Source organism: Silene latifolia, chromosome Y (assembly GCF_048544455.1).
Source record: "Silene latifolia isolate original U9 population chromosome Y, ASM4854445v1, whole genome shotgun sequence".
Classification (NCBI taxonomy): domain Eukaryota; kingdom Viridiplantae; phylum Streptophyta; class Magnoliopsida; order Caryophyllales; family Caryophyllaceae; genus Silene; species Silene latifolia.
In genome coordinates this window covers 152,263,442-152,285,084 of record NC_133538.1, presented here as the reverse complement: position 1 = coordinate 152,285,084, position 21,643 = coordinate 152,263,442, and the positions used below count along the sequence as shown (strand labels likewise).

The 21,643-nt window shown below is 40.2% G+C and overlaps 1 non-coding gene across 1 annotated transcript; it reads left to right on the top strand.

Moving 5' to 3' along the window:
- Window positions 1-3,944: 3,944 nt before the first annotated feature.
- On the top strand, window positions 3,945-4,051 carry LOC141635943 (small nucleolar RNA R71). Its single transcript, XR_012540596.1, has one exon. It is a non-coding gene; the product is annotated as a small nucleolar RNA R71 (small nucleolar RNA).
- Window positions 4,052-21,643: the final 17,592 nt, after the last annotated feature.

Below are 21,643 nucleotides of genomic sequence, written 5' to 3'. Positions count from 1 at the left end.
GCTCCATTCAAAGAGCAAGTGAATTGTAACAAAGAGAGCTTGAAAAGCTCACCAAAGTCAAGCAATGAAGAAGATGGCCTCATTGGCCAAGAAAAGAAAATGGGAGAGTTGTCTCTATCAACTCAAGAGATCTTTAGTGATCAAGTAGATGAAGTTTGTGGTCTTTGGGACGATGATTTTGAAGGAATTTTCAATCCCTATATTGGTAATGCTATCGATCACGACCGACAACAAGGGAAAAGATCTATTGAAGATCTTTATCATGACAATGAACAAGCTTTTGATTACTTTTTCAAGGTGTTGAGCAACATCAACAACACCTTGGACATCCCCCCATTACATCTCACTAAGGATGAGAGTTTGGTGGAGTCCTCCCTAAACCACCATTTGTAAATATTTCTAATTCCCTAACTCGCATTTTAACTCTCGTATTGCATTTTTGTCATTTTTGGATTTTTATGCCTTGATCAAGATAATTATCATTTTTGAGAGAAGTGAGGGAGGGACTAATGATTTCAATTTATGTGTAGTGCTTTAGCTTAGTGTGAGGATAGCAATTGCCTAGGCTATTTATGCCTTAGTAGTGCCCCCACAATGAAGAACACGGGATTTTGAAGAATGAAAAATGACAAGGGATATGCAAGTACACGGATGGAACTGAATCCGGGTAAAAGGGGAAGAATTCGAGCATTTTCAAGAGAATCCGCCCGTCTTCAGGCAACCCGGGCGTCTTGTTCAGAATCCGCCCGTCCTTCATGAGCTGAATTTTTGAAATTTTGGGACTGTTAGCAAATCCGGGCATCCTGCAAAAGAATCCGCCCGTCCTGCAAGAGAAGACGCCCTTCTTTTTGGTTGAGAAAAACAAGAAAAATCACTGGAAAGGAATCCGCCCGTCTTCAGTGAAAGACGCCCGTCCCGCAGCTGAACAATCCGAGCGTCTTTGCTCAAAGACGCCCGTCTTTAGGCGAGATTCCTGAAGCCCAAAACAGACAGAATCCGGGCGTCCCGAAGGAAAGCCGCCCGTTTCCCCCTGCATTTCAAATTATTCGGGTTCTTTTATAAACCCCCTTCCACATTCATTTCTTCATTCCTTCAATCAAAACGCTACCCATAAACCCCAAAACTCAAAACCCTCATCCTCTCCATCACCAAAACAAGATTTCCTCAACCACATTCATCAAAATCAAATCAAAACATCCTTCTAACAAAAATTAATCACTCCTCTTTCAACAAAAATCAAACCAAGCACCAAAATCTTCAACCTTTGAGTCGATTTTTGAATTTATAAAGGCAAAGCCTTTCATCTTAAAATCGATTTGGGTATACTTGGAAATTGAATATTTTCACTCTTTTCTTGGTTCAAGCATCAATGGCAAGGACAAAAGGAGCAACAAAGGCATCAAAGGCATCAAAGGCAAAGGCACTCTCAACAAGACAAAAGAGTCTTCAAGCAAAGAAAGCCTAATTGGCTATGGTGGTAGCTAGTTCAAACTTGGAAGTGCAACAACAACAACCTCCCTTGGAAGCAACAACTTCTACTACTCCGGAAATTTCTCAACTTTCGAACTATCCGGAGGTAATTTTCATCTCTAACTCCCATAGGGAAACTTTTGCCAAGTATGCTAGAAAATCCTTTCTATCCACCAAGGTTATTTGTGAAGATGCCTTAGATAAGTTGGGTTTCCTTGAGCAAATTAGAGCCTTCTTTGAAGCCATGGGGTTGGGCAAATTGTTTACAACAAAAGAATTGACATACCCCTCCCTTACCTTAGAATTCTTGAGTTCTTTGAAAGTTACAAAGGTTGAGACTATGGAAAGCATCGAGTTCCGCCTAGCTAATGTGAGTAAGCGCATCTCCTTTGAGGAAATGCGTAAAGCTTTGGGTCTTAGTGATTCACCTAGTTATTTCAAGAATGTTGGCAAGTATGACCCCGCTCCTCTTTGGGAGGCAATTTCCGGAAGGAAATTTGAGAACTATCATGCTAGTCGCGCTCTATTAGTCCACCATCCGGGCATTAGAGTGTGGCACAAGGTCATAGGGAATACCATCATTGCAAGAAAAGACACCAACCACTTTACCAAGCTCGATTTTGTTCTTCTTGAGTCGGCCTTAAATATTGGAAGGGAATTCACCAAGCCTTTCAATTCTCTAAGGCTTTTGGCGGATAGATGGCTAAATGTTGATTGTGGCAGGCAATGCACTACCGTTATTATGAATGGAGGTCTAGTCACTCTTTTGGCTAAATACTTTAATCCGAACTTCAACAAGGATAGCAAGTATGTGGCGAAAAAGGGTGGTCATCTCATTGATGTGGATGCTATGATAAACAAATATAAGTGGGTCTCTCATAACCCTCTTGACACCAAGTATGTGTGGCTCACTAGTGAGGCTATATCTTTTACTTTGCCTTCAAAGATTTGTCGTTTGAGTGTCCATCGGACCAACTACCTCTTTCCCCTCTCAAAAGAGGCTGAATACATTATCCGACAACAAAGGGATGAAATTGAAATGCCCTCCTCTTCCATTGTCACACCACCCTATCCTTTCAAGTACCAAGAGTTCAAACCCGAAGGTGTTGAAGCAAGCAAAGATTATATGACTCTTCTTATGCAAGAGATGCACAAGCAAGCTTTTAAAGATCGGGAAGATGCTTACTTAGCCCAATATCCACCCCTCCTTCATTTAGCTAGGCAAGGACTCCTTGATCCTTCATGTCCTTTGCCTAGTTGGGCGGATAGGGAAGTCTTCTTTCCGAGTGCATCTAGGGGTGAGATTCCGGGTGACGATGAGGTTGTCGGTGATGCGGTTGATGATAGCATTAATAAAGAGGCTAGTGAAGAAGAAGAAGAAGAGGATGATGAACAAAGTGAACAAGAAAGTGAAGAGGGAAGTGATGATGAGTCCACTTCTATTGAGGAAGATGATGATAGTGATGATATGATGGAAGATTAGCAAGCTTTGGAGGCTCCTACCCTCTTGAGGTTTGTCTATTTCCTTCTTTGTTTTATTTATTTAATCTTGATCATCGTTGGAGTAGTCTTAGCAACATAGAGGACTAACACCTCGGCCCCATTAAGGTGTTCTTATTTCATTGTTCCCACCTTTTGAAAATCCCTTTTTTAATTATTGCAAATTACTTTCATTTATTCATCATGTTTCACTTTGTTGGTATGATTGACAACCTTGCTAGCATGTTCAACATGATAATGAGTGAGTAGTTCCTTAGCTAGGGTTAATGGGTAATTAGGGGAAACCAACATGGGGAATGATTCATGCTTAAATTAATATGATTTCATGGTTTATTTGCTTGCTTGTTTTGATCTCAACTCATGCACATGTTATGTTTGATGAAATGCGAGCCTATGAATCCTTGCATTTTTTACCCATCACCTATCTTTTCAATGAGACTTGTAAGACATAAACCAACTCGAGTCTCATTAGACCATGCATGTTGTTGAGTAGGGAAGACTAAGTCGACTTGTAGGTGTTGTACAATCTAATCGATTCGGCTCCGGGACCCAAACTTTCCTAGGATTATAAGATATAACCCAACTCAATCCATCACAGCAATAATTGCTTGCTTATAATTTGAGAACATGTTTGTATGATCAATTCCCATGAATCCCCTATGATCCCATGATACCCTAGTGCTTTTTATCAATTGTTTACAACCCTTTTAATTCATCTTGCTTGTTTACCTTCATTGTTATTTAGTTTAGTGACCTTCTACATCAACCCCAATTGTGACACCCCAAAGACACCACTAGTTGCAATAGAAATCTCATCTCAATTCCCGTCCCTTGGGATCCGACCTTTACTTGCCTCTTTACTAATTGTAGAGTTGTTTGTGAAATTATAAATTGTTTTTTGGTCTAGGTGCTCCTAACGACAAGTTACCGAAAAGATATAGTCCGACCATTGTTGCACAAGGAACCACTCACTAAGTCCATGGTGTGGACAAGAACGACAAGTGTCCTTAAATCTCTCTCATGCTTCATATAATGATTCCTCATCCATTTGCTTGAACCCGGTGATTTGGGCTCTCAACATATTAGTCTTTTCCGGAGGATAGAATTTCTTGTTGAAGGCAAGTGCTAACTTCTTCCATGAATCAATAACAAGAGTAGCCTTGTCTAGGCTCTTCAACCATTGCTTTGCGGTACCGATCAAAGAAAAAGGAAACAATACCCATCGGATTTGGTCTTGAGTAACTCCGATTTGAGAAATTGCATCACAATAGTCACAAAAAGTCTCCATATGTGAATGGGGGTCTTCACTAGACATCCCTCCAAATTGACTTCTCTCAACTAATTGTATGAATGCGGATTTGGCAATGAGATTACCGGTTAAATGTGGTGGTGTAGGAGTACCGTTTGGTAGGTTCTCCTCGGTTGGTACGGAATGTGGGAAAAATTTAGGCATTGTAGGTTGATTTTGTGGTGGGTTTTGAATTGGGTTATCCTCTCCTTCTCTTGCAAAAAGGTTGACAAACTCAATGTTATTTGGTTGAATGTCCACAATCTCTCCAATACCTACAACTCTTGAAGTACCTCTAGCAACTCTTCTATTGTTGGTTAATGTCCTTTCAATCTCGAAATCAATAGGTAATAAATTAACTTGTGATCTCCTAGTCATGCAAAATATCAAACAACTCAAAAATAATTAGAACAACCTTGAGGAGATTTACTTCCCCAAGGTAAATAAAGACACAACTAAAAACAATTAACGAAAATCAAATCAATTGAACACCGTCCCCGGTAACGGCGCCATTTTTTGGTCCGGTTAAAACTCGTCGTCAAAAGCTACCAACCAAAAAAATATTTTTAACTTTACAAACTACTCTTAGTAAAGAGGCAAGTAAAGGTCGGATCCCAAGGGACGGGTATTGATGTAGGATTTTCAATTGCAAGTAGCTATGTCTTACGGTGTCACAAATTGGGTTGAGATGAGATGTAATCTAACCTAATCAACAAGATGAATGTAAATTAATGAAAACAAAGTAAATAAAATAAAGGGGTTTGTAAACAATTGATTAAAAGCACTAAGGTGTCATGGGTTCATATGGTATTCATGGAAATAGATCATACAAACATGTTCTCAATTTAGAAGCATGCACTTATTGTTGTGATGGGATCGAGTTAGTGTATATCTTACAATCCCTAGGAAGATTTAGGTCCCGGAGCCGAGTCGCCTAGAGTGTACAACACCTACAAGTCGACTTAGTCTCCTCCTATTCAACTCTATGCATGGTCTAATGATGCTCGAGTTGGTTTATGTCTTCAAGCCTCATTGAAAAGATAACAGATGGGTAAAAAATGCAAGGATTCATAGGCACGCATTTCATCAAACATAACATGTGCATAGGTTGAAATCACAACAAGCAAGCAAATTAATTATGAAAACATATTAGATTAAGGTTAGATCAATTCCCATGTTTGTTTCCCCTAATTCCCCATTAGCCTTAGCTAAAGGACTACTCACTCATGATCAAGTTTAACATGCTAATAAGGTTGTCAATCATACTAACAAAGCAAAACATGATGAATAAATGATGTGATTAACAATAATTGAACAAGGGTAAAAACAGATTATACCTGTGGAGATGATCCAAATAATAAAGTAAAGAATAATAGAAGTACTTGATGATTGATGGAAGGTTGTCAATCCTCCAATAAACCCAAATAATCTTCTAATTACCTAAACAAAACTAAGAACAATTGAGAGATTAATGAAAGATTAAGATGTGATTAATATTGAGAAGTGTATTATAAATAAATTAAGACTAAACTAAGATGATATTAAGAGTGGATTAAGAGATGATTAAGGATTGATTAAGGGTTGATGATAATCTAGGTAGTACAATTGGGGTATTTATACTAAAATTAAGTACAAGGATTAGGGTTACTAAGGGCTTAAATGACTATTAAGACCCTAAGGGAAGCTTGAGGAATTGCAACTCCTGAGGGACATGCGCGGATCGTGCTAGCAACTCCCACCAGGATCCGCTCATCCTCACCTGATGCACGGCTGGTCCTGTCAGCAGATCCGCTTGGGCTGGCAGTCGGGACGCTCGGATCGTGCTCTGGTACGCTCGTCCTGAGCTCAAGCCGCTCGGATCGTGGAACAGGATTCTTCTCTTGTTTGGCTCCTTAACAATCCGCGAGGATTGAGTTAGGGATGCAAGGATCTTTTCATCATTGCCCATTTCACTTTATTTACTTGCTTAGGCCTCTAGTGTAGCTCTCCTCTTCGATGCTTGGTCATTAGATACGATCCATTTAGCTCCATTTCGCCTCATAAATGCAAGGTTAGCAATCCTCTCCTACCAAGGACATAAAACCTCAAATAATATGCAAAATGGGAAACTAAAGATAAGAAATGACCCTAATATATGCTAGAAAGCATGGGAACGAGGTTAATTCGGGGACTAAATGTGCTCAAATATGAGTCACATCAATACCCATCTCAACAAGTATTCCACACCGCCAGTGGGGGACCGCAACCGTTCCCACCTAAGCCCCGCTCATCTCATTCGAGCGATAACCCATATTCCTAAATGTGCAAATCCCCTCTGTGGCGGGTTCCACAGAGGGCAAATCAAGGGCGTGAAGCCACTCCCGTAAGTGACTCCACTCATTCGTGGACGCACCTCGAGTACCATAGATAAACAATCACAACCAACTACATTATACAACAACAATCACCAATTACCAATTCCAATACGATATGAATCAACAACAATAAACAACCATCAACAACATTATGTAATCAATAACCGAGTAGGGAAAAGCTAACTGGAATAAGAAACCACAAGACCGTCACATGCAGCTAATCAGTAATGCTCCTCTAAGAAACCTCCTCCTATAATCACATTTACATACAATTACCATCTAAAAAACATAATACTCCCAAAACCCCCAATTCTACCCAATTAGGGTTTTGAACAAACTCAACGAAACAATATAAAAATTATACAAGAATCTTATCCTTGACACGACGAACTCAACGGCGTAAAGAACATGACGATCCGACAACCTTAGCCTTTGGGTTTTGATAATAACGCGAAGAATGAAACAACGTACTCTTTTCTCTGTTTGAAAGGTTTTTAGAAAAGTGAAAAGTGATTAAGAAAGATGAAGGAACACTTAAATACCATTCACGCATTATTAACAAAACCCGACTAAAATAACCCGTAACACCAACTTACTCAATCGAGTAAGTGACTTACTCGATCGAGTGTAGCACGTACTCGATCGACTACCCATCAGGCAGACTACTGTTTCGTATAAAAACATACTTACTTGACATAGTAAGGCCCTGTTCTTTCTGGCTTATTTTCAACTCATTTCATTTCGATTCACTCACTCTATTCGATTCGATTCGGCTCGATTAAGTTCAATTCACTCCATTCGATTCGATTCGATTCACTCCATTGATTCGATTCAGCTCGCTCCATTCGATTCGATTCGATTCGATTCACTCCATTAAGTTCAGCTTTACTCATCTTAAATTTAATAGTTATTATTAATTTTGTTATCAATAATACTATTTTTTTAATATTATTATTCTTTATTATTATTATTATATTTAATAATATTGTTAATAATAATGTTATTAATAATTTATTTATTATAATTACTATTATTATTATGAATATTATTATTAAAATGAATAATAATGTTATTAATGTTAATGTTGTTGTTGTTGTTGTTGTGAATAATAATGTTATTAATGTTATTATTAGGTATCCCTCTCTCTATTGCAGCAAATGTACCATCTGGAAGCCCCGTTAATTCATCCCATTGAAGTTTATTAAGTATCCCTCTCTCTATTGCTTCTAGGGAAACCCTATGGCGACTTCGTCCAGTATCCGATTCCAAATTATTCTCATCACCTGAATCTTCTTCGCCTGACTTTTTCCCATCTTTTCTTTTCCGCTTTCCACCCATATCTAAACCAGAAATTAATAAACGACTAACTTTAAGAATTAAGTCGACATAGCTGGAGCACCGTCTCAAATCAATGATCACACAGCATACCTAAAAATATAGGTGTTGTTTAACACACAATATACTTAAAATAATAGGTGTTGTTTAACACACAATAAACCTAAGATAATTAGGGGATAATATTACAACTAAAAAAGAAAATAAAGACATTAAGTTAATGAGACGAAGGAGTATGGTTTATTATTACTTCTTCAAAGAGGAGAAGTCGGGCCCGGTCTGGCGATGACGGAGGGGACGGCAGAGGCAATGGGGATGGCGACGGTGACGGCGATGGCGACGGAGAATAGGGAAACTCCGTGTTCGAGGGTTTTAAATGAGCGAGGAGAAGGTTTGCATGTGTGTTGGTTGAAGAATGATTTAATTGAAACTAATAAACACGGGTTAAGCCAAACCGCCTTCTTTATTTTGCAATATGACAACGATTGAATAAAAACCCGTAATTGTTTTCATTATAATACAACGGTTGGTGTGTAATCGTTGTCTTTTATCTTTTATTGTGTCCAGTTTTTCCCTCTAAAAAATAAAACCATCTTCCATATTTGGTACTCCCTCCATTCAACTCCACATTACATGTTTCTCTTTTGTACACCATTCACAAGTGAACATTCAATGTCGATTTTCTCTCGATATATAAGTGAAAATATATTCATGTGAGATCTTATTTGATTCGTCTTTAGGAGCACATTAAGAATATCTAACTTTTATAATTTTTGCAAATACGTAGCTAAAGATTTTTACCGCGTAAAACACGCGTTGGCAAACGTGAAAAAGCGAACTTGTAATGTGGAGTTGAATGGAGAGATTATTAAGTTAGTAATTCAAGACTAAATTATACACAACCCAATGTAATTAATGCATATATTAAAAACTTTTTTCCTTAATTAGTTTCCTAAATACAACCCAATAAACAATTAATAAACGTACATTAATCAAATGACCCAAAATACACTACGTACGTTATGGACAATATTTCTTCCCATTAATGATGGTGTAGGAGTCTATTTCAACTCTGGTCTTTTCCTTCAAATCCGACATCACCTTCGATGACCTAAACCACCATTGACGCCAAGCTTTTGTTGCTTCACTCACGATAGATACATACCAATCGCATCTGGGTAATATATACCCAACTATCAAATCCTCAAAAGAACCAACTTCGAAAGCCGATGAATTCTCATCGTACCTTCAAGAATTATATGTTTAAGGGGGAACTTAATGAAATGAAAAGGACATTGTTCCTTTAACTTTTCTCGTAACGCATCATTTTCTTCTCGCTTTCAATATAGCTCGGTTGACGACGCGATTCCCTTAATCTTTTATTTTCTAGTTCTTCTGACAACTTACGATCCCTCTGCACCCATGGACTCACAATATTTTTACCATGGTTAACGGCCATAATTTTGGAACAAAACTAAAATTATAGAATCACCCACCAGTAATGCAACGTTGATTCAAACCCACTAATAATGCAATGTTGATTCAATAAAAAATAACTGAACAGTCCGTGCATTCATCAAATCAAGAATACTGAGAAATATTCACCACGGCTTAAAAAATCTCGTTGTCATATCATGTACTTATTTTTTTAATATATTGAGTCGTATGGTCATATCTTACATGTATTTATTTTTTTAATATATTGAGTAGTATGGTCAAACAATTAATAAACGGTTCACATTGAAGTTAGAATGTCACGATTGACAACGGTTGTAGGTTAACCGTTGTTAGTGAACAAATTTACAACGGTTGTAGGTGAATCGTTGTTAATGAACAAATTTACAACGGTTGTAGGAGAACCGTTGTTAATGAGTATTATGTAGCAGCAATTTTGATTACTGACTGATCTATGGAGTTCAAAAAATGGAATCAAATCAAACAAGTATAACTCAACACTTTCAAAATGATTATTTCATTTAATTTTAAACCAAATACATTACAACATTTATCAGAAATCAAAAGATGTATAATAAGCTGGAACAACCCTGGTTAAGAGTAAAAAGCGCTTCTCAACCTGCCACCAACTACGCCACTCTAGTATACCGCTAACTTCCGGGTCATTGGCTTCATAATTTGCAATAACAAATTGAATATATGCAAGGACACGACTTGCATGCGGAGATAAGGTTAGAAGAGTAGAACTCAACATATCTATCGCTGCAGCCAAGTTGCGAGTAATAGGCCGACGAGGGTATGAAGATGATGATGATGATGATGAGGCTTAGTTGAGAAGCCGGACTGCTTCACGCCTCTTAATCCAATAATTCCGTTGATGTTCAAGATGCTTTAATTAATGGGTGTTGATCGGCGGGAAGCCCGGCGAGAACCTTCCCATCATCTGCAATCGTTTGTGTAAGCCATTCTCCGTTGTTGATAAAATTAGGGTTCATTGCCATGTTGTTTCAAATTTGTGTAATGGGGATGAAATATTGTGATTTGATTAATGGATGTTAGTAAACGATGCTTTAATATTTATAGTCACATTTATAATCTTTTTCAAAACCGTTGGTTATTAATTCCTAAACATTAATCACCTAATTAATGTAAAAGTTGACTTATTAACAAATATTTTAAACTTACGTAACTTGCAATAGATAATTAGAAAATAAAATAGTCTACCACGTATATATTCAAGAAAAACACAGTCATAACAAGAAATTAAAAGACGCGCGGTTTCAACAACATTAATTAGAATAATAATAATTAATCAACATAATCATCTTGTAATTCTCCTGCGGTTGAGATAAATATTGGGAATTCAATATGTGGATTATTAGGAGGCACTTGTTCCGCCCCCATGAACGAGGCACAGTGTCAATATAGTGACGATACGTTCTTAATAGATTAATGTCACAATCGGTTGCAATCCACAAATATTGCGCTTGTAATACATCATCCGTATAATAACTTTTCTTCCCAACATCATGATCCTCGTATCTTTCCTGGAGTTTTCTCGCTTGACGAAAAGAGTCCAGCTTCTTCCTAAAACTTTTAAACTCGATCATTGCGTAACCAAGAAAACCACGAACTTTAGTCCAAGCTCGGTGGACCTTTTTAACATTCGTATAACCACCTTGACGAAGGATATCTCTAATCCAAGTAAAACTTCTCGAAAATCCATTACCATTGTCATCATATTTGATTGGAAGGTTGTGTATAATACAGGTAATAGGATGGACATAGCGGGTATTTGATTGTGATTCGACGGGTGTAGAAGACGATGACGACATGGAGATCGGAGTGTAATATTTTTAATTAAATTATAGGCTATGATTAATTGAACTTTGAATTGGTGTATATGGTCAATTGATCACATTATAAGTGATATTTATAGGAAAATATGTATGCATTTGTGAATATAGTAATGGACGGATAGTAATAATGGTCAAACAAAACAATGCATGCAACGGTTCATTATTTATCATACATGCATTGGTTGAATATTAAACATTGAAAAAAAGTTTACAACGGTTATTTTTAACCCGTAAATGATAAATAACAACGAGTACAGAGGAATCGTTCTTTCATAATAGAAAATGATAACGGTTACAAGAAACTCGTAGCTATAACATAACAACGTGATACGTGCATTTTATATAGTCTTTTTAGCCTATTTTATGCACGTATTTCTACGCTTTTATCGTAGTTTATGCTACGAAATGCCCCGAATATGCTACTTCGGTTTGTTATGTCTTATTTGCAGGAATGAACCAGAACGTAGTGAAATCAAGCCTTTTACCGTCCGATTAGCATGCATTTGGAGGAAGAGTGAATTTGGAGCCGGAATGTAGCTATTTTGAGATGCGCAAAGAAGGAAGATAGCTAGGCGAGCAAAGGAAGAACTTCAAATTGCTAGTGCCTACTTTGGAGAGCCATATCTCGAGTTCTTCAACTGATATTCCGGTGATTCCAACTGAAGATGAAATTTTGTCCTCTTAGCTTTCCAATGCTACCGGAATCACCCTGTTTGACCAAGTAACGAAGAAATGGCAGCCGTTTGAAGTTCCGTGCGCAAAGCAGGAAGTTGTTGCTGGAAAGTACTCGATCGAGTAGAATTATGTTCGATCGAGTCCTTTTTCTACTCGATCGAGTAGTGGCATTTTAGGATTTACTCTATCGAGTAGATTTTCTACTCGATCGAGTGGTTTAAGCTTTAGTTTACTCGATCGAGTGGTTTTAAATCACTCGATCGAGTGGATTCTCCTACGGGCTTGGGCTTTTTAGTTTATTTCCGTCATTAGGTTGAATAATTCCTTTTTTCTTATAAATAGGAAGGTATTACGTCATTTGTAACTCTCTCTTCTCTTCCCCTCTCGGGATCTCTTATAATTCCATACACTGTTACTCTGTTACATTATTCATCTCTAATTTCCGGATCCTTTTCTACTGTAACTTCTTTCCCTTCCTTTTCCTCTTTAATTTATTTAAATGTTTATCATTCTTTCCCTTGTTCTTGCTTATTTAATTATGTCTAGCTAAATTCTCCTGCTAGGATTAGGTGTATCAATAGACCGATGTTAATTGCTAATTAGGTTATTAGATCTGTCGTTGTAGTTATGTCTATGTTGTTAATCGTTGGTTTAACTGTATCCTGCTAGTTGATTCGAAGCAATTAGCCTTTTAATATTGGTAAACCTTGACCTGGACCGAAAGGCTGAAAGGGGTGAGACCTGCAGTGAACAATAGGATGCTTTAGTGAGGGCGAAAGTTAAGCTAATAGCATTTTAGAGCGAATTGAGACCGAAAGGAGATATTCGTTGCCCCTAAGACCGACGCATCGACTGATCTCTGTGACCTTAGCTGTGATTAACCGACGTTTATTAATGACCCGAAATCCTAGTTCCCTTCTCTTACTGTTAATTTCTCTCTTTTAGTCTCTTAATAGTTTTAGTAAAATAATTTAAACCCCCATTTCTGTGACATTCTGACAGACTGAGTTAAACAGATAATTAGCAAAATAGCCTCCCTGTGGAGATCGACCCTACTTACCGCTGACTTCTGTTAGTAGTACTTAGGTATTTATTTTTGGTACATAATGACGGTATCAAATTTTGGCACCGTTGCCGGGGAGGCGACGTTTTTTATCTGTTTTATTTTGTTTGTCTTTCGCCTCAAGGGAAGGCTAAGTACCTTGAGGTTGTTCTTATCTTTTTCTTTAGTGCTGTTTTGATAGGCCTACAGGTTTATTAGACAGGCTACCGAGGGAGATTATCGAAGGGAAGGCTTGAGTACCTTCGATCCCTTTTACCAAGATGACATCTGTCTCCCGACCAATCTGAAAAACCTGCTAGTTGGGAAAGGAAGAAATCTTGGGGATGTGGTAATTACTGCACTTCTCCTACGCCACATCCACCCTATCAATGGCCACCACAACAAGATCCTCCTGATATACAAGAAGAAGATATTGCGGAGCTGAAATCTTTGTTAGAGATACTTGCCTCCAAAAGGCAAGAGCATGATAGACGGTTTTTCGCGCACATTGATGAGCTCAAGTCTATAATAGCTCAGTTAGCAGCTGAGTCTGATAGTTGGCAAACAGAAGAGGTATACTTTACAGAGAGCGGTTTTTCCCATGAAGAACCCGTGTTGCCCAATGCTGAGGATGATCTTTATGACTCGGATGACGAATTTCTATCATATTTCAATAGCATACACGAAGATTTCAGCACTGTACAGGAAGAATCACTCGATCGAGTGACTTATATTAGTTGATCGAGTGAATTTCCAGAAGAAAGTTCTCGATCGAGTTATATATCTACTCGATCGAGTGAAAATCAGGAAGGAAATTGTAACACCCCCATACTCCAAATGCCTTACCAGGACCACTCAGGTATGAAGATATTACCATCTCGGTTACCCGAGGCAATGATAATCAAATAAACAATGAAGAAACAACGTTTAAATATAAATACTTAGTGAAGAGTACAATTCTCAAAACCAAACCAAAAGTACAATACATGTTCTCAAACTGACTGTTCTAACTGAAATGTAAATAACTAATAAGCTACAGCGGAAGACTCCTATCATCATGTCGTGGCCATCCCAGCTATCCCAGTACTCATCTCAATACCTGCTCAATATCTGCTCACCATCCCCGAATGGATCACTGCAGGTTTACAAAACAACATCGGGGTCAGTACTAATCACACAATTCAATATATACCAACAATAAGATAAACAGACAGCTTAACTGTCACACACACACACAGACAATCGCGCCAAATCCAATCATCTCAATCACTGACTGTCCACTGGACCAGCCCTGCCAGTGGGGGACCGCAACCGTACCCACCAAATCCCCGCTCCACATAGTGAGCGATAACCCTGTCCATTAATGTGCACATCCCTTCTGTGGCGGGTTCCACAGAAGGCGAAACTAGGGCGTGAAGCCATTCCCGCAAGTGACCCCACTCAGCCGAGGCCACGCCTCGCGAACCATCAACAACGATCACAACCACAATCACAATACAATTACTATATCAAACAACCAAACCCAATACATCAACCAATATACCATTATGGGACTAATACTGAGTAGGAAATCCTACCTGGTAAGCACACAATCGACGGTCTCTCTTCTTTGAATCAAAAGCTTCTTCTATGAACCCTCCTCTTATCATACAACACATAAAGGATACCAAATCACATACTACACATAAAACCCCCAAATCTCTAAATTAGGGTTTAACCAAATCAAAGGAAAGACAATAAAAAGGGTACATAGATCTTACCCTCGACGCAAGGAACTCAACGGTATAACCAACGACGCGAACTGACCTTCCAAACTCCGGGGATTTCTAATTATGCGATTAGAATGAAGAACTTGCTTGCTTTCTCTCTTAAACAGTAATTTAGGTTTTGCAAAAGTGATTTAGAATAATGACGACAAAGCTTATATACCTTAATCGCATAATTAACAAAACCCGAGAAAACTCCCCGTAAAACCGGCTACTCGATCGAGTACCCAAGGTACTCGATCGAGTACCCCCTTACTCGATCGAGTGCCCCAGCTACTCGATCGAGTACCCAACAGGTCAGAAACTTTTCTAAAACGCAACTTACCTTTACTCGACAGAGTAAGGCCTACTCGATAGAGTACCCCAAGACTTATAAATACGGAGTATTACAGTCTTCCCTCCTTAAAAGGAACTTCGTCCCCGAAGTTCAAACCACTACTAAACAAAGGTACTCCCATAACATTCCCGACTCAACAACCAAAACAAAATTCAACATAAAACATGTTACTAACCCAACTCATCCCGACAAACATCCCGACACAACATATAAAAGGGGTATAAAACTCTTAAAAACTGTTTGCGATCATCTCCTACCCCCCTAAAAGAAACAAGGTTACGTCCCCGTAACCATACATACCTGATAAAAGAGGAAAGGGTAACGCTCTTTCATAGCCTCCTCTGGCTCCCATGTAGCTTCCTCGGTCTCGTGGTTAGACCAAAGGATCTTGAGCAGAACTGTCTCACCACTCCTAGTCTTTCTAACCTTTCGGTCTAGAATCTGTTTAGGCACCTCAAGATATGATAAGGACTCATCTAGCTCTAAGTTCTCAGCCTCTAACACATGTGACGGGTCACTCACATACTTCCGCAGCTGCGATACATGAAACACATTATGCACTCTCTCTAATGCAGCTGGTAAAGCCAGATGATATGCAACTTCCCCAACCCGCTCTAAGATCTCATACGGCCCTATAAACTTCTGACTTAGCTTGCCTTTCTTCCCAAATCTCATAACCCCACGCATAGGAGACACTTTCAGAAGAACCTTATCCCCAACCTGAAACTCTATATCCCGGTGATGTAGATCTGCATAACTCTTTTGTCGATCCTGAGCTGCTCTCATCCGTTCCCTGATCATCTTAATCTGTTCCACCATCTCATGCACCATCTCTGGTCCTAAAACCACTGCCTCAGCACTATCGTCCCAACAGATTGGACTCCTACATCTTCGCCCATACAAAGCCTCGAACGGTGCCATACCAATACTAGTGTGATAGCTGTTATTGTAAGAAAATTCTATCAAGTCCAACCTCTGCTCCCAGCTACCACCAAAGTCCATCACACAAGCTCGCAACATATCCTCAAGAGTCTTGATTGTTCTCTCAGTCTGCCCGTCTGTTGCAGGATGAAATGCTGTACTCATCTTCAAAGTTGTTCCCAACGATTCCTGCAACTCCTTCCAAAACCTCGATATAAACATCGCATCTCTGTCAAACACTATGTCCTTAGGGACTCCATGTAACTTAAGCACGTTCTTTCGATAGGCCATAGCCAGTTGTGCCTTAGTCCATGTATCTTTCATTGGAACAAAGTGAGCTGACTTGGTCAGTCGATCCACTATTACCCAAATCATGTTGTTACCTTGTTGACTCTTTGGCAAACCCACAATGAAATCCATGGAAATGGATTCCCACTTCCACTCAGGTACCTCTAAAGACTGAATCTTACCTCGTGGTCGTCGTTGTTCCCCTTTAACTCTCTGACATGTCAAACAACGGGACACAAACTCAGCTGTCTCTTTCTTCATCCCAGGCCACCAAAACGTTTTCTTCAAATCCTTGTATAGCTTGTCTCCACCTGGATGAACCGAATATGGTGTGCAATGCGCCTCTGTCATGATAGTCTTTTTCAACTCCTCGTCATTAGGAACACACCACCTACCATCAAACCTCAAACTACCATCTGTATGAATAGAAAACCGGGACACTGTCCCTTTCTCTACTCCAGCTCTCCACTCCACTATCTTAGGGTCCAACGCCTGCTTACCTCGAATATCATCATAAAACTCAAGCTGTACTGTCATATCACCCATGGCATCTCCTTTCTGCATCATATGTATCCCAAAGCTCGCTACCTCATCTCTCAGCCTCATCAAAGATAGAGCTGTACACAGAGAATGTACACACTTCCTATTCAAAGCATCAGCTATAACATTGGCCTTCCCTTCATGGTAGATGATTTCCATGTCATAATCGCCAATCAGCTCCATCCACCTCCTCTGTCTCATGTTCAACTCCTTCTGAGTGAAGATTTACTTGAGACTCTTGTGATCAGAAAATACCTTAAAGATTGCTCCATAAAGGTAATGTCTCCAAATCTTGAGAGCAAACACCACAGCCCCCAACTCCAGATCATGAGTAGGGTAGTTCTCCTCATAAGGCTTCAATTGCCTAGAAGCATAGGCAATCACTTTACCATTCTGCATCAACACACATCCCAACCCATTCTTCGAGGCATCTGTATAAACCTCAAAGTTCTCGGTCCCTTCAGGCAATGCTAAGACAGGAGCTGTGGTCAAACGCTCCTTTAATGTTTGGAACGCCGTCTCACAAATCTCATCCCAACAAAACCTGTTCTCTTTTCTCATCAACGCTGTCATAGGTCTAGCTATCTTGGAGAAATCCTTCACGAACCGTCTGTAGTATCCCGCTAAACCCAAGAAACTCCTAACCTCAGCAACATTCTTTGGTGCTTCCCACTTTGTCACTACTTCTATCTTCGCCGGATCCACAGCTACCCCATCTTTAGAGATCACATGCCTAAGAAAAGCAACTTTCTCTAACCAGAACTCACACGTGGATAGCTTAGCATACAACTCATGATCCCTCAAAGTTTGCAACACGATCCTCAGATGCTCCTCATGCTCCTCCTTAGTCTTAGAGTAGACTAAGATGTCATCGATAAATACCACTACAAACTGGTCCAAGAACTGTCTGAAGATTCTATTCATCAAATCCATAAACACTGCCGGTGCATTAGATAACCCAAACGGCATCACCACATACTCATAATGGCCATACCTCGACGTGAAAGCTGTCTTTGGTATGTCCACCTCTCTAATCTTCACCTGATGGTACCCCGACCTCAAATCAGTCTTAGAAAAGACTGATGCACCACTCAACTGATCAAACAGGTCATCTATCCTTGGCAAAGGATACTTGTTCTTTATCGTCAATCGGTTCAGCTCCCTGTAATCTATGCATAACCTCAAACTCCCATCTTTCTTCTTCACGAAAAGAATTGGTGCTCCCCACGGCGATACACTAGGTCTAATGTATCCCTTCTCTATCAGATCATCCAACTGCTTCCTAAGCTCCTCCATCTCCTTAGGACCCATACGGTACGGTGCCTTAGAGATTGGCCCCGTCCCTGGTTTCAACTCAACGGTGAAATCTATCTCCCTCTTTGGTGGCAACCCCGGAATCTCCTCTGGAAAAACATCTGCAAACTCTCCCACCACTGGTATCTCATCAACTGTCGGACTCTCTATCCGGTCATCTCTCACATGGCACAAGATCAAAGGACATCCCTTCCTCAGATAAGACTTCAAGGTGACAGCTGCAATCAACTTAACTTTGGGTTTGACTAGAAACCCACGATAAGACACACTAACACCCTTAGGACCTCTTAAAGACACTTTCTTTTAATGACAGTCTATCTTAGCTTTATACTTTCCTAACCAATCCATCCCGACTATCATCTCAAAACCGTCAAAAGGAAACTCTAGCAAGTCTACAGGCAGATCAACTTGCCCAACTATCATAGATATATCTCTAAACAATCTCCCACATGATACAAAGGTATAAAAACTCGCTCGCTAACAGACTCATATAACCTCAAACCCAACTGTTTAACATGACTCGAAGACACAAACGACTGAGAAGCCCCTGAATCAAACAAAACAAAGGTAGGAATACCATTTACCAGAAAAGTACCGGTGATAACGTGCGCATCTTCCTCAGCTGCTTTCTTCTCCATCATGAATAACTTGCCACTGGTCTTCTGCCCACCTCCCTGGACAGTACTGGCTGATGTGGTCGGCTTGGCACCCGACCCTTAATTGTTGTTGTTGTTGTTCGTTGGTGGTTTCTGATAAGAATTACCGCCGTTGCGGTTACCTCCACTCTGGTAACTCTGACTTCCCCGGATTGGCCATGACCCAGCCGGTCTGTTGCTCGCGAAGCTCTGTGCAGGTCTCTGGAAAGATCCCGGTGCACTTGTGCACTCATGTCTCTTGTGGCGTACACCACCACAGCTATAGCAGGTCACTCCCCAACTATTACTCACACTTCCACGGCCACGCCCAAAGGAAGCCCCAACACTGAACCCTGACCCAGAAGAAAACCCCTTAGACTGATTGTGGTTGCCTTTCTTGTGATTAGATTGGCCACCACCCTCGCTCTCAGACTTCCTCTTCTCACCACCTAACCTCTCCTGAGCCATCTCCACCAACCTCTCAGCTCTCCCAGCCCTCTCATAAGCTTCCTTAACATCAGTAAGGATCCCCACGGGTAACTTATCCATAATCTTAGGGGTCAACCCCCTCTCAAACCTCAACGCCAGGTTCTCCTCACTCAAACCCATATCCTCAGCATACCTAGACTTCTCATTGAATTGCCTGTAGTACTTGGCCACAGACATCTAAGCGGTCATCTTAAAGCTGTCAAACTCTTCCCTCAACTTACTCCTCAAATGTTCCGGTACAAACTCCTTCCTCACAGCCCTACGGAACTCCTCCCAAGGTATATCAAGTAACCCTTGGTTTGTATATATCTCCTTAGCACTCACCTTCACTGTATCCCACCACTTGCCAGCTGCCTCCCTCAGATAGAACGCAGCCTGTTCCACCCTCATCTCATCAGGACAGTGAACCAAATCTAATATGTTCTCCATCTCTCTCAGCCAACTATCAAGAAGGTTAGGCTCCCCAACTCCCTTGTACTCTTTCGGGTTAAACCTCGCGATATAGAGGCTGATTTTAGAATGATCAACCTCCTTCTCCTTATCCTTATCCTTATCCTTCCCCATAGTCTTTAAAGCCTCAGTGAGAGCATCCTGATGCTCCAACATCTTAACGATGTCATCTATGTTCATAAGCTCAGCTCTCGCGTACAAAGCAGTCTTCTTGGGCGGCATCTTGAAACTATATATAAGAAATGGTAGACATAAACACACGTACTAAACCTTAAAACATGAAAACACGCTGCCCAGAACCTACTCGATCGAGTTCCCAAACACACTCGATCGAGTAACGGGCTACTCGATCGAGTGCCCAACATACTCGATCGAGTACCCAAACATCAGACCCCAAACAGACCTTCTGATCTCTAACATACTCGACCGAGTAGCTAGGCTACTCGATCGAGTGACCCCCTACTCGATCGAGTACCCCTAGTTACTCGATCGAGTACCCAAAAACACGATTCTGGACTCAAAATCGTCAAAAACCCACCCGATCGAGTCAGTCCCACTCGATCGAGTCATGCCAACTCATAAAAACTATCCGTATGTACGTCATATGCTAACATGCTAAACTTTATAAAACCACATTATATCATAACTAAACATGCTATGCATCTTTTAATACGATCTACGAGATCACTTCATCATATTATTAAATGCCACATTGTAAAACATTCAACATGCTATCATTCCATCAACAGTTTCCACATATCTTCAACTTTTCTTTCACATTCTTAACTTTCTACTTCAACATCCAACAATCACACATTTCATCACATTCTTACACAAGTTAATCAAACACACATACGACTCGACAAACACTCCCCCCATGTGACCGGTTCAAAATTGTAGGGCGACTTCGCGAATTTAGGATGTCTCCCAAGCCTTTGCATTAGCTCCTACAACTTTTACCCCGGGTTCATTTTAATTGACTCCTATGTTCATTAGGTTCATTGGTTACGGGTTTCAGGATCGTCGCTCGATACTGTTTGTAACACCCCCATACTCCAAGTGCCTTACCAGGACCACTCAGGTATGAAGACATTACAATCTCGGTTACCCGAGGCAATGATAATCAAATAAACAATGAAGAAACAACGTTTAAATATAAATACTTAGTGAAGAGTACAATTCTCAAAACCAAACCAAAAGTACAATACATATTCTCAAACTGACTGTTCTAACTGAAATGTAAATAACTAATAAGCTACAACGGAAGACTCCTATCATCATGTCGTGGCCATCCCACCTATCCCGACTCATCTCAATACCTCGCTCAATATCCGCTCACCATCCCGAATGGATCACCGCAAGTTTACAAAACAACACCGGGGTCAATACTAATCACACAATTCAATATATACCAACAATAAGATAAACAGACAACTTAACTGTCACACACACACAATCACGCCAAATCCAATCATCTCAATCACCGATCGTCCACCGGACCACCGCCATGGGGGACAAAGAAATGTACCCACCAAATCCCCGCTCCACATAGTGAGCGATAACCTGTCCATTAATGTGCACATCCCTTCTGTGGCGGGTTCCACGAAGGTTAAACTAGGCGTGAAGCCACTCCCGCAAGTGACCCCACTCGGTAGAGGCCACGCCTCGCGAACCATCAATAACGATCACAACCACAATCACAATACAATTACTATATCAAACAACCAAACACAATACATCAACCAATATCCCATTATGGGACTAATACGAGTAGGAAATCCTACTTGGTAAGCACACAATCGTACGGTCTCTCTTCTTGAATCAAAAGCTTCTTCTATGAACCCTCCTCCTATCATACAACACATAAAGGCTACCAAATCACACACTACACATAAAACCCCCAAATCTCTAAATTAGGGTTTAAC